Consider the following 10,495-nt stretch of genomic DNA (forward strand, 5'->3'; position numbering starts at 1 on the left):
TTTAATTTCATGGCTGCAGTCACCATCTGCAGTGATTTTGGAGCCTAAAAAAATGAAGTCTGACCCTGTTTCCACTGTTTCCCCATCTATTTGCCATGAAGTGATGGGATCAGATGTCATGATCTTTGTTTTCTGAATGTTGAGCTTTAAGCCAACTTTTTCACTCTCCTCTTTCACTTTCATCAAGAGGCTTTTGAGTTACTGTTCACTTTCTGCCATAAGGGTGGTGTCATCTTTTATTATTTCTCAGATAAAGAAATTAAAGAGGTCAAACCTTGTCGAAAGTGCCACAACTACGAAGAGGCACAGTCTAAATACAAAAGAACAGGAGTGATTATTTTTCAAAAAGAAGAAGCATTGCTAAAAATGGTACTCATTGATAATAACAGATTCTTTCCAATTTAACTTCTATAAAAGTGGGGAGGGGAAAATCAATCAACTTTACCTCAGAAAATGTGTATCAACTGAAGTTTAGTAGACAAGATGGTAGTAGTGTTAGTCGCTCAGTCGTGTCCAAGTCTCTGCGACCCCATGGACTGTAGCCCACCAGCCTCCTCTGTCCATGGGATTCTCCAGGCAGGAATACCAGAGTGGGTTGCTGTGCTCTCCTCCAGGGGATCTTCCCAACCTAGGGATTAAACTCAGGCCTCCTGCATTCCAGGCAAATTCTTTAACATTTGAGTTACCCAGGGAGAAGGCAAGGTACTTGAGTACAGCTTCCTTCCTCGAGACAGGGCAGCTGTAGTTGCCACCACTGGTCTTCTCTGTATCTTCCCAAGTCTCTCATCCCCAGAGAGCAGGCATTAGCTGGATGAGCACTTTCTTACCTTAAGGTGTCAGACTGCTGTGTCCGATGATAGAGGTGAGAAACCTAAGCTAGTAATATTTTGAAGCAAGAGAACATCCATAGGATTTCTTTTAATCGCCTTTGGAAGCCACTTCTAGTACAGATTTTCATAGCTCTGGTTTATCACTAATTTAATTATGCTTCTGGAATGGATTATGTGTTAATTTTAGAATTCCTTAGGCTTGGTTACAATTTTATGGCTACCTTAAGCCTTCCTCAAGGGCCTAATTTTCATAGAGCAATCAAGTGCAAGCATTAAGTAAGACCAGGGGTCATTCATTCTCCTCTCTTTTCTGCAAGCAGTACTTTTATAGAGCTTTCAGAAGCTGTGAGGAGGGAGTACCTGAAACCATTTCCTTTTACTGCTGAACTGCTGCTCCTATCAGACTGCTCATTAATTATGCCAATTACATTTTGAACAGTACTAGAAAGTGCGAAGGGTAAAATACGAATCAGTACATGATTTTAGTACTTGATTTTGTCCAGAATTTTATATTCCTTTAGGGTTATTTCTGCTCAAAAACAAAGTGTCTATAAAACTTCTATTATTATTTTTGCTTCTAAACTGCATGTATTGACTACCTCCAGAGCTCTACCATACAGAGCTTAATAAAGTCTTTTATGTTCAAGACATATACATGTATGCTTTGTAATAAGACAAGCCATATGTAAAATAAGAATCTCCTCTGTGAATGTTGTGCTTGATAAGAAGTAAAATGGATACCCATGCAACCACCCCCCAGCTTAAAAAAATTTTTTTCCCCCATAACCTGAAGCCCCCTGTGTCTCTACCAGGTAATAATCCTCTCACATGACCTAATGGTAATCTGTCCTTATCCTGAATTGTGTATTCATTTTTCCTTTTCTTTATAATTTATCCATTTTATGTATACTTCACACACCTGTGTTTGAATTGTATGCCAATAGAAGTGGCTCAGATGGTAAAGACTGCCTGCATTGCAGGAGGCCCGGTTTCAGTCCCTGGGTTGGGAAGATTCCCTGGTGAAGGGAATGGCTGCCCACTCCTAGTATTCTTGTTTGGAAAATTCCACAGAGGAGATTGGCAAGCTATATTCCATGGGGTTGCAAAGAGTCAGACATGATTGAGCGACTAACACTAACAAAATTACTGTATATTTTTAAAACCTTTTTTGCTCAAAAATACCTAAGATTTATCCATTTTGATTCATGCAATATGCTAGAGGCCCATTCTATATATCATTCACGCTATTCATTATTATTGTTGTAAAGCATATTGATTATATGGTCATGAGACTTTGTTTACTCCGTTCATAGATACTTAGGTTATTTGAAATGTGTTGCCCTTATAAACAATGTGGCTGAGAACATTCTCATATCAATCACTATTGCCACATATAAGAGTTTCTCTAGGGAAATTATCCCACGTCCCCATTTCCATGTAATAAAACACAAATATCCATTTATCATACTGGAAAAACAGTTAGATCCGCTCACAGGAGAGGGTGACTAGCCTAGGGGCTCTGGCTGCACTCAGCCCTGTTTTCCCCTCTAAGTGGAGCTCTCAGGCACATCCATAACCCATTCATGGTATCATATGCCCAGATGATGTCCAGGAATGAATTGTGCCATCTTCAGGAATAAACATCCTTATTTTTCTGAATAATGCCAAATGGTTTTGAAAAAAAAAAAAAGATGTATCAGTGCAGCAGGAAAAGACTGTTAATTGAAATTGAAAATAACTTAATTGAAAATAACTTAAATATTAAGTTAATAAATGAGTATTTTAAAAATTATAGGCAGAGAAAAGAGGAGGGCAGAGCACCCTGGGACTAGGAGCCTCTGAGAATTGTCTGGACCAGAAGGGAAGGGTCAGGAGAATGAGCTGTTGTAAAAACCGAGAGACTGCAGCTACAGGAGAGTAGCAGTGGCCTTACTCAGACACAGCCTGACACTGGGGCCTCTAAGGAAGGAAGCCAGGGAAATCAAAACTCCACATCTGATCTGCTGGTCTCTCCCATTGACCAAACCCCCCTAGAAGCAAAAAGCAAGAAGCACGCTCAATGTAGAAATTAAAATCACCCTTTTGGCCTTCAGAGAAGGATGGAGTAAAAGTGGAGAATGGATACAGAGTGTCAAATGAAAAATCACAGTAATAGTAATTTACACTCCTGTTAGACATGTGTATTCCAATGATTCCTACCCTTGCTAGCAATTTTTATTATGCAGCAATTATATGTGATATCTATTGTGTAGATATTATGTCTCCATTTATTTAGATATTTTAAAGTCTTTCAGCTAACTTTTCTCCATAGAGATTTAGTGCATCTTTTGCTAATTTAATCTTTGGGATAGCAATTAATCAAGAACTCAAATTATTACTTTAAAATGGTTGTTTTAACTAGTATTATTTTTAATAATGACAAATTATTATACATGTTTTCTTATTTTTATTGGACATTACTTATAATGTTCTCTTCATTTTTTGTTCATTTTTCTATTGGGCTTATTATCTTTTTACCTTTTGGTGCATTCATTAAATACATCAGATTTTTACTGCAAGTGCAACAAATGTGTTTTTACTATAAATGCACAAATATTTTCTCTGAGTCTGTGAGGCTTATGAACAGAAATTCTTAATTTTACAATGATTTAATGATCAAGTTCTCCTTCTTATATTTATTTTTCAGTGTGTGTTTTAAGAAATGTTTTTTTTTTTTTTTTTAATAATTTTATTTTTAACTTTACAATATTGTATTGGTTTTGCTGTATATCAAAATGAATCCACCACAGGTATACACTGAAGTCATACGTTTATTCTTTAATATTCTTCCTAAATTATCAAAATTTAAGTTTTTAATCCATCTGGAATTTTTTTTGTGTGTATGGTATGAGGAAGGGATCTGATTTTACCTTTTTCTATATGATTTTTTTCCCAGATGCATTTATTGAACCATTAATCTATATGACAAATGCTAATAATTTCAAATTTTAAATTTGAATTTAAATTTTAAATTTTCAAATTTCAAACCCCCAAAAAAGTATTGGACTGCTTCAGGGCACTGTAGCAAATTTATTCCATTAATTTATTGTGCTCATGTTGAACTATTAGAAAAACATCTTAATTAATAAAAATTTTAAACAACTATTGAACTTTGGTCAGGTAATCCATCTTCTTTAATCTTTCCTATGAATTATCTAGATTGATGTGATCAAATAGATCTTTCTATGATGCTGGAGCTGTTCTGTATCTGCACTGTGCAATCCACTGACCTTTAGCTATACATGAGTCATGAGCACTTGAAATGTGTCTCATGTGAGTGAGTAACCGAACTTTTGTCATAGTCGTCAGCTACCTCATTGGACAGCCCATATCCATGATCCCTAGCATGTTTTGTCTTTCATATAAATATCTTATAAATTTCCATCAAATATCCTGTTGCAAGGCTGCTTCAGATAGCATTGTATCAAGTGTTCAAAATAATTGTAACTAAGATCATTAATATGGAAATTTCTATTCATAAATTTGGAATATGTCTCAATTTACAGAGATATTATAAAGTCTTTTAACAAAACATTATAACATTTTCCATGAGAGTATTTTTAACTTTTGTCCATGTATCCCTGTCATTTTTTTTGTTGTTGCTAATGGAAATAGCATATTTTATGTTACATTTTTTAATTTATTTAGTGCTGGTATATAGAAATATATTTTTATGTCTTGCAGATTGATAAACTATTATTTCTGATAATTCATGGGATTATATTTGCATAATTTGAAGATGTGCAAATATTTTTTTCTTTTCTAATTGAAAAAATACTTCCCTTGTCTCATTGTACTGACCAAAATGTTGAAAGTGCTAAAAAGAATACTTTTGTAATGATCAGGATTTTAAACAGAATTGATTTTGTTATTTCACCACTCAGCTTAGAGTTTTTATAAGCATCTTTTATTAAGTCAAACAAGTTAATTTCTTTTCCTGGTTTATTATAAGTTTTTATTATGAATGGGGTTGGATTTTATTATTGCTTTCTGTATGTCTATTGATATAACCATATAATTTACTTCCATTAAAGTAGTGTAGTGAATTATATTAATAGATTTCCTGGGACTAAATTACCTTTGCATTTCTGGATAAACACAATTTGCATTTTGCTAGATATGATTTTTTTAATGTTGTTTTGGACTTTTCATGTTGAGGGGTATAAATCTGTAATTTTCTTTCTTAGGTTACAATTTTCTGAGTTGTGTATCATAGTATACAAGAGGCATAAAATATTTCTCCTCTTTTCCTGTTTTCTGGAAAAGTCTGTATACTGTTTCAACCCCCTGGTCCATGAATGTTAAGCAGAAAATTTCCTTGGCCTAATACTTTCCTTTGTTAGGTGTCTAACATGTTACTAAATATTTTACTAGATATAAGATTGTTTGAATTATCTGTTTGTTAAGCTAATTTCAAAATTAAAAGTTATTTTTAAATTTGTTCTATAATTTATCTATTTCATATAATTCGAAGACTAATTGCCATGATGTTGTCCAAATATGCAGTTTTTATTCTACACTTCTGCACGTGTTGTTATATCTCTCTTTCCTTTCTTGATATTATTTGTTCCATTTCTCTTGCTCTCTCTTTCTCACCTGGGATCATTCTTGCCAAAGAAATTTGTCAGTGTTATTATTCTCATCAGTAAGCTAATTTTGGGCTTGGTTGATTGTCTAGATATGGTTTTATCTCAATCTTTCATTTTATTTATATTTTTTATTTTTAAAATTTTTATTATTTTCATTTCTTCTGCTCTCATGTGGACTTTTCTCCCTATTTGGCTTACTTTCTAATTTAGGCATTATTACTTCCCCATATTTACTCTTCTTTCTTTTCTAAAATAATGTTAATACTTTAAGTTACAAATTCCCCTTTAAATAGCGTCTTCTCTATATCCCATGTATTAAGCTTATAGAAGCATTAATAAATATCATTCAGCTCAAGTGATAATTTGGTATTTTTGGATTTCAAGCATTTTCTTCTTTCACCAATGAGCTTAATGTCACAGTTTTGTGTAATTTCCCAGTGTCTAGTTGTGGGGCTTTTTGTTACTTTTTTGATAGTTAGTTATGTTTATATATAATTTCAGTTTCACCAGAAAATATTTTCTTATGAGATTAACAATTTGATATTTACCAGTGTGTGAATTATGACCTCCTCCTTGGTTTTGCTCTCTAATATGTAAATGAAAGGAATGTATATTCTTCAAAATGGGAATGTAATTAATATTTCATATACTCCCATAGATGTTCCTCAAAAAATCAGTTTCTTTACTGACCCTTTTTTTTTGTACTTGGTCTTTAATGACTGTAAGTTGTTCATTAAAATCTCCTCCCTCTGGTGATGTTTCTTTTCCACTTTGAAATTATATCACTAGGTGCATGCAAGTTTAGAATTGCTACATATTTCTGATAATTAGAATATTTATTAATAGTTAAAAATCTTCCTTATCCCTAGTAATATTGAAACTCTATATTGTAGGGTAAATATAGTTACTCTATTACTAACATTGTATGATACAATCAGTGCTTGTCATTTTCTTGACTGATTATTCCTTATTTTCTCTGCCATCTTTTCAGCTCACTTTGCTTCTTCCTGACATCTATTGTTATAAGTTCCCTTTATAAATATTTTGGCCTTTGCTTAGAATGTATTTCATATTCCCCTCATATTGAGAGAGTTCAACCAGTTTTTAATATTAACTTGATTGCTAATTTATATCTAAGTGGCTGAAGAAATTGCTATTTTAATGGATTAACTTTTACTGCTGAGAAGTCAGCTATCTGCCTGGTAATCTGCTTTCTCTTTGATTTATTATAGAAACTTTCCTCTGATATTTTGCGTTTGATACCTTTACTACAATGCGTCTAAGTACTGACTTCTTTCTATTTATCTCTTTGGAGATTTTTAGATTTCTGGATCCAACAGTTGTGGTTTTTTGGGTTTTTTTTTCAATTTTCAAACATTCTAAGCTAATATCTCTTCAAATACATCCTCTAATTTTTAATTAGACTTTATTTATCTATTTCCTATGGCTATTTGTGCCTCATCCATGTTTCACATAATTATCTTCCTTTGCTGCATTCTGTTATTTTAGGTAACATACTCTCTCCCTCACTCATTTGTTATTTTTTTAACTGTGCTTAATCTACTGCTTAATTAGTCCCTAGAATTTCTTTAGAAAATGATACATAATTTTCAATTTTAGAAGCTTTAAAAATTATTTTTCATTAGTTTCTAATATACACAAGCAGGTTTATAGTTTCTGGTCTCTTTGTACTTTAAATATCCACTAATATTCATTAAACATTTTAAAATACTTATTTTATATTTTCAATCATATGATTCTAATATCTATCTTGTAGTATCTTTTTTCGAGTTTCACACATTTTGATGTTTTTACGTGTATTTTGTCATCTTTATTTCAAATGCACGTTTTATGAAATATAGTTTAAATGGATTCCTGTAGTCTAGAGAGTGTTTGCTTTTTTGTGTTGAATGTGCAATACATTGCATTACCATCCCAGGGAAATTTTAATTCTCAACTTACCCTACATTTTTGGTGGGGTGGATTATGAATTCCAGTGCAAACCCACTTGAGAGCCAGAATTTCTTATAAGTTATAAGAGAGAGTTCCCCCACACACACTCCGCCAATACTCAAAGGAATTTCTTTACCACTTTTCTTTGAGGGGTCAGTTTCCCTTGACCCTCCTTTCAGCCACTCTAACAACAATTGCTTTGGTCTTTCTTAACTTGATATAGGAGTATAGAATTTTGTGTTTCTTGTAAGCCTCGGCCTTTGTCTCCTGTTAGACTTAAAATTTGGAAAGGATCACTTATGTGGAAACTACTGAAAGAGATGAAAATTTGTATCTTTATTTCCCCTGTATTACATGTGATACTGAAATGATTTATAGTTAAGAAAGATGAATTCTGCTTTAATATATTATTCAGAATATAGCACCTCTGGAATCCTCATAACATCTGCAAGGTTAGTATTTCAGAATTAGGAGAAATTATTTACATGATTTATTTCTGGGAGTTCTAGGGTGTAGAATTTTGTAAATTACTGAAAAGATGACAAGTTACAGGAAATTAGGAGATATGAACCCTGCTATCTTAGATTCATAAAAATCATCAACTAACACAGGACAGAAGGCATTTTGAATGTATTAAGCTTAGTAGTTAACATTGGAAAGCATGCATTCACTTTATTATAATACTTTTTCATGAACATATATTGTCTTCCTAAAACTAAATTCCTTACAAATTTAGAAGAATAAAAGAGAATTTTATTAAGTTTGGCTGAGGTATCAATAAATTTGACAGCCAGACATTCTATCTGGATCTTGGTTTAATAAAATCTTTTTCTTTTAATTAATAAAATATTTTTCTTTTAATCTTTTCTTTCTTTTAATTTCTCTGATTTGAATTGTACTCATTTCTTCTTTCAGCCTGATCAGCAATTGTCTGCCTTGCTGATGGATATACAGAATATGAGAGTGAGAGGCCTCATTAGTCACTGATGACTGTCATGTCATCATCAGACATTATTTTGGTTTTAAACTGTCTTTCTCTTATTCTATAATGAGATACATGCTTCTAAGAGGAAGTTGCTACAATATCCATTTACAATTTCTCTTTGTCCCTTTATAGTTATAGAGAAAATCAGAATAATAGGCAAGCTAAGTCCATCAAAAGAGAATAGCGACCAGCAGTACTGAAAAAAATTATGGAAAGTTTAAAGTCATAAATAATCATACATTTACTGAGATATATTCTTAATTTCTTTGATTGAAGTCTTTTACTTGAGAAAAAGTTTTTCATATAAATCAGTCTTGTTGAGTATTCACAAATAAATCTAAGATTCATATAAATTATTAAGAGAAATTAAGGTAACCATACCAGTTTTTTAAATAGTGAGAAATTTTGGATTTTATTTATTTATTTATTTTATTTTTAAAAATAATATTTTACAATTATATTTTACAAATATATTACAATATTTACAATATTGTATTGGTTTTGCCATATATCAACATGTTGGTGGGAATGCAAACTAGTACAGCCACTATGGAGAACAGTGTGGAGATTCCTTAAAAAACTGGATTCTTATTAGCAATTCCACACTGTGTAGGGGTTTCTGAGAAGTATATATGAGCTGAAGGAAGGAAAGAACCATCACTGTCAGGAATAGTATCCATAAAGCATGGATATTTTTTAGGAATATTGTAATTCATAGTTTGTATAGTAGTGATTTTGTATGTAATTGGATTACATGTTTAATTCTGTTTATTTGTAGAAAAAACAGTTCATATGCTTATTAACAACTTTGCATAGTTTTTATTATTTATAAATCACTTTAAATTCATTGTTCTTCTAATCTTTAAACCAAGCCTATAGTTAGGAAGGACAAATACTGGATTTCTAAAACTCTGGACTGAAAGACCAGTCCGTATTGTTGATTTCACAAATTAGGAACTTTTCAAAGATTTGCTCATGGACAAAGAGCTAGTTTGTGGACATACTAATGTCGTTTTAGGTTTTAATGCGGGAGGCTTGAAGAAGTTAAAGATTTACTAAGAGCAAAATTGGCATGGCACAGAACAGACATTTAAAATAAAGCCTTCTATCTAGTCTGTATTATTTTCCATATTATCATGCTGTCCGATGTTTAATCATTTTTTAAATTTGTTTTAACATTTCTGACAAAAAATTTCTTGATTTGTTTAAGAAAAATCAGTCTGGCTCCTTCATAATAGATTATGATTTATTTCTTCAATTTGATATATATTTTTAATTTATCAAGTGGAAAATTGAATATCTCTTGCTATTTTTACAAACTGCATGCTAACCTCAACCTTGGTTTGAACATATTATAGGAAGTGGCCTTAGGAATGTTTGGACCAAAAATCCCAAATCCTGACCCATAACTTGAACTGACCTTTATAAGTGCACAGGAAATTTCTTAGAAGATTTATTTCCAGATGAACCAAATTGCTTTCACAGAGAGGGTGCAATCAAAATTTCATATGGGGAATTTAAAATATATCAAAACATAGCCTTGTTTTTATGGTTCTAAATTTTAAATAAAAGTTTTCCATTATACCACTCACAAAAATTAACTCAAAGTAAATTAAAAATGTAAATATTAGTCCTGAAACCAAGAAAATCTACAGAAGAGGGAAAAAAATTGCAAACCATACATCTGATAAGGGGTTAATATCCAAAATATAGAAAGAACTCTTAAAACTCAATAGCAATAATAATAATCTAATTTTAAAATTGTCAAAGAACGTAAATAGACATTTTTCCAATGAAGATATACATATGGCCAGCACATACATGAGAAGATTTTCAGCATCACTAGCTTTAGGGCAATGCACATTAAAATCACAATGAGACATCACTTCATGCCTGTTAGAGTATTCATCATCAGAAAGACAAGAGATGGAAAATTCCGTGTGGATATAGAGAAAAGGAAACCCTGATTCACTTTTGGTGGGATTGTAAATTGGTACAGCCACTATGGAAAATAGTATCTAGGATTCTTAAAAAATTAAGACTGGAACTACCATATGACCCAGTAATTCCATCTGGGAATGTATTTAAAGGAAAGAAAA

Source organism: Bos mutus, chromosome 27, assembly GCF_027580195.1.
Source record: "Bos mutus isolate GX-2022 chromosome 27, NWIPB_WYAK_1.1, whole genome shotgun sequence".
Classification (NCBI taxonomy): domain Eukaryota; kingdom Metazoa; phylum Chordata; class Mammalia; order Artiodactyla; family Bovidae; genus Bos; species Bos mutus.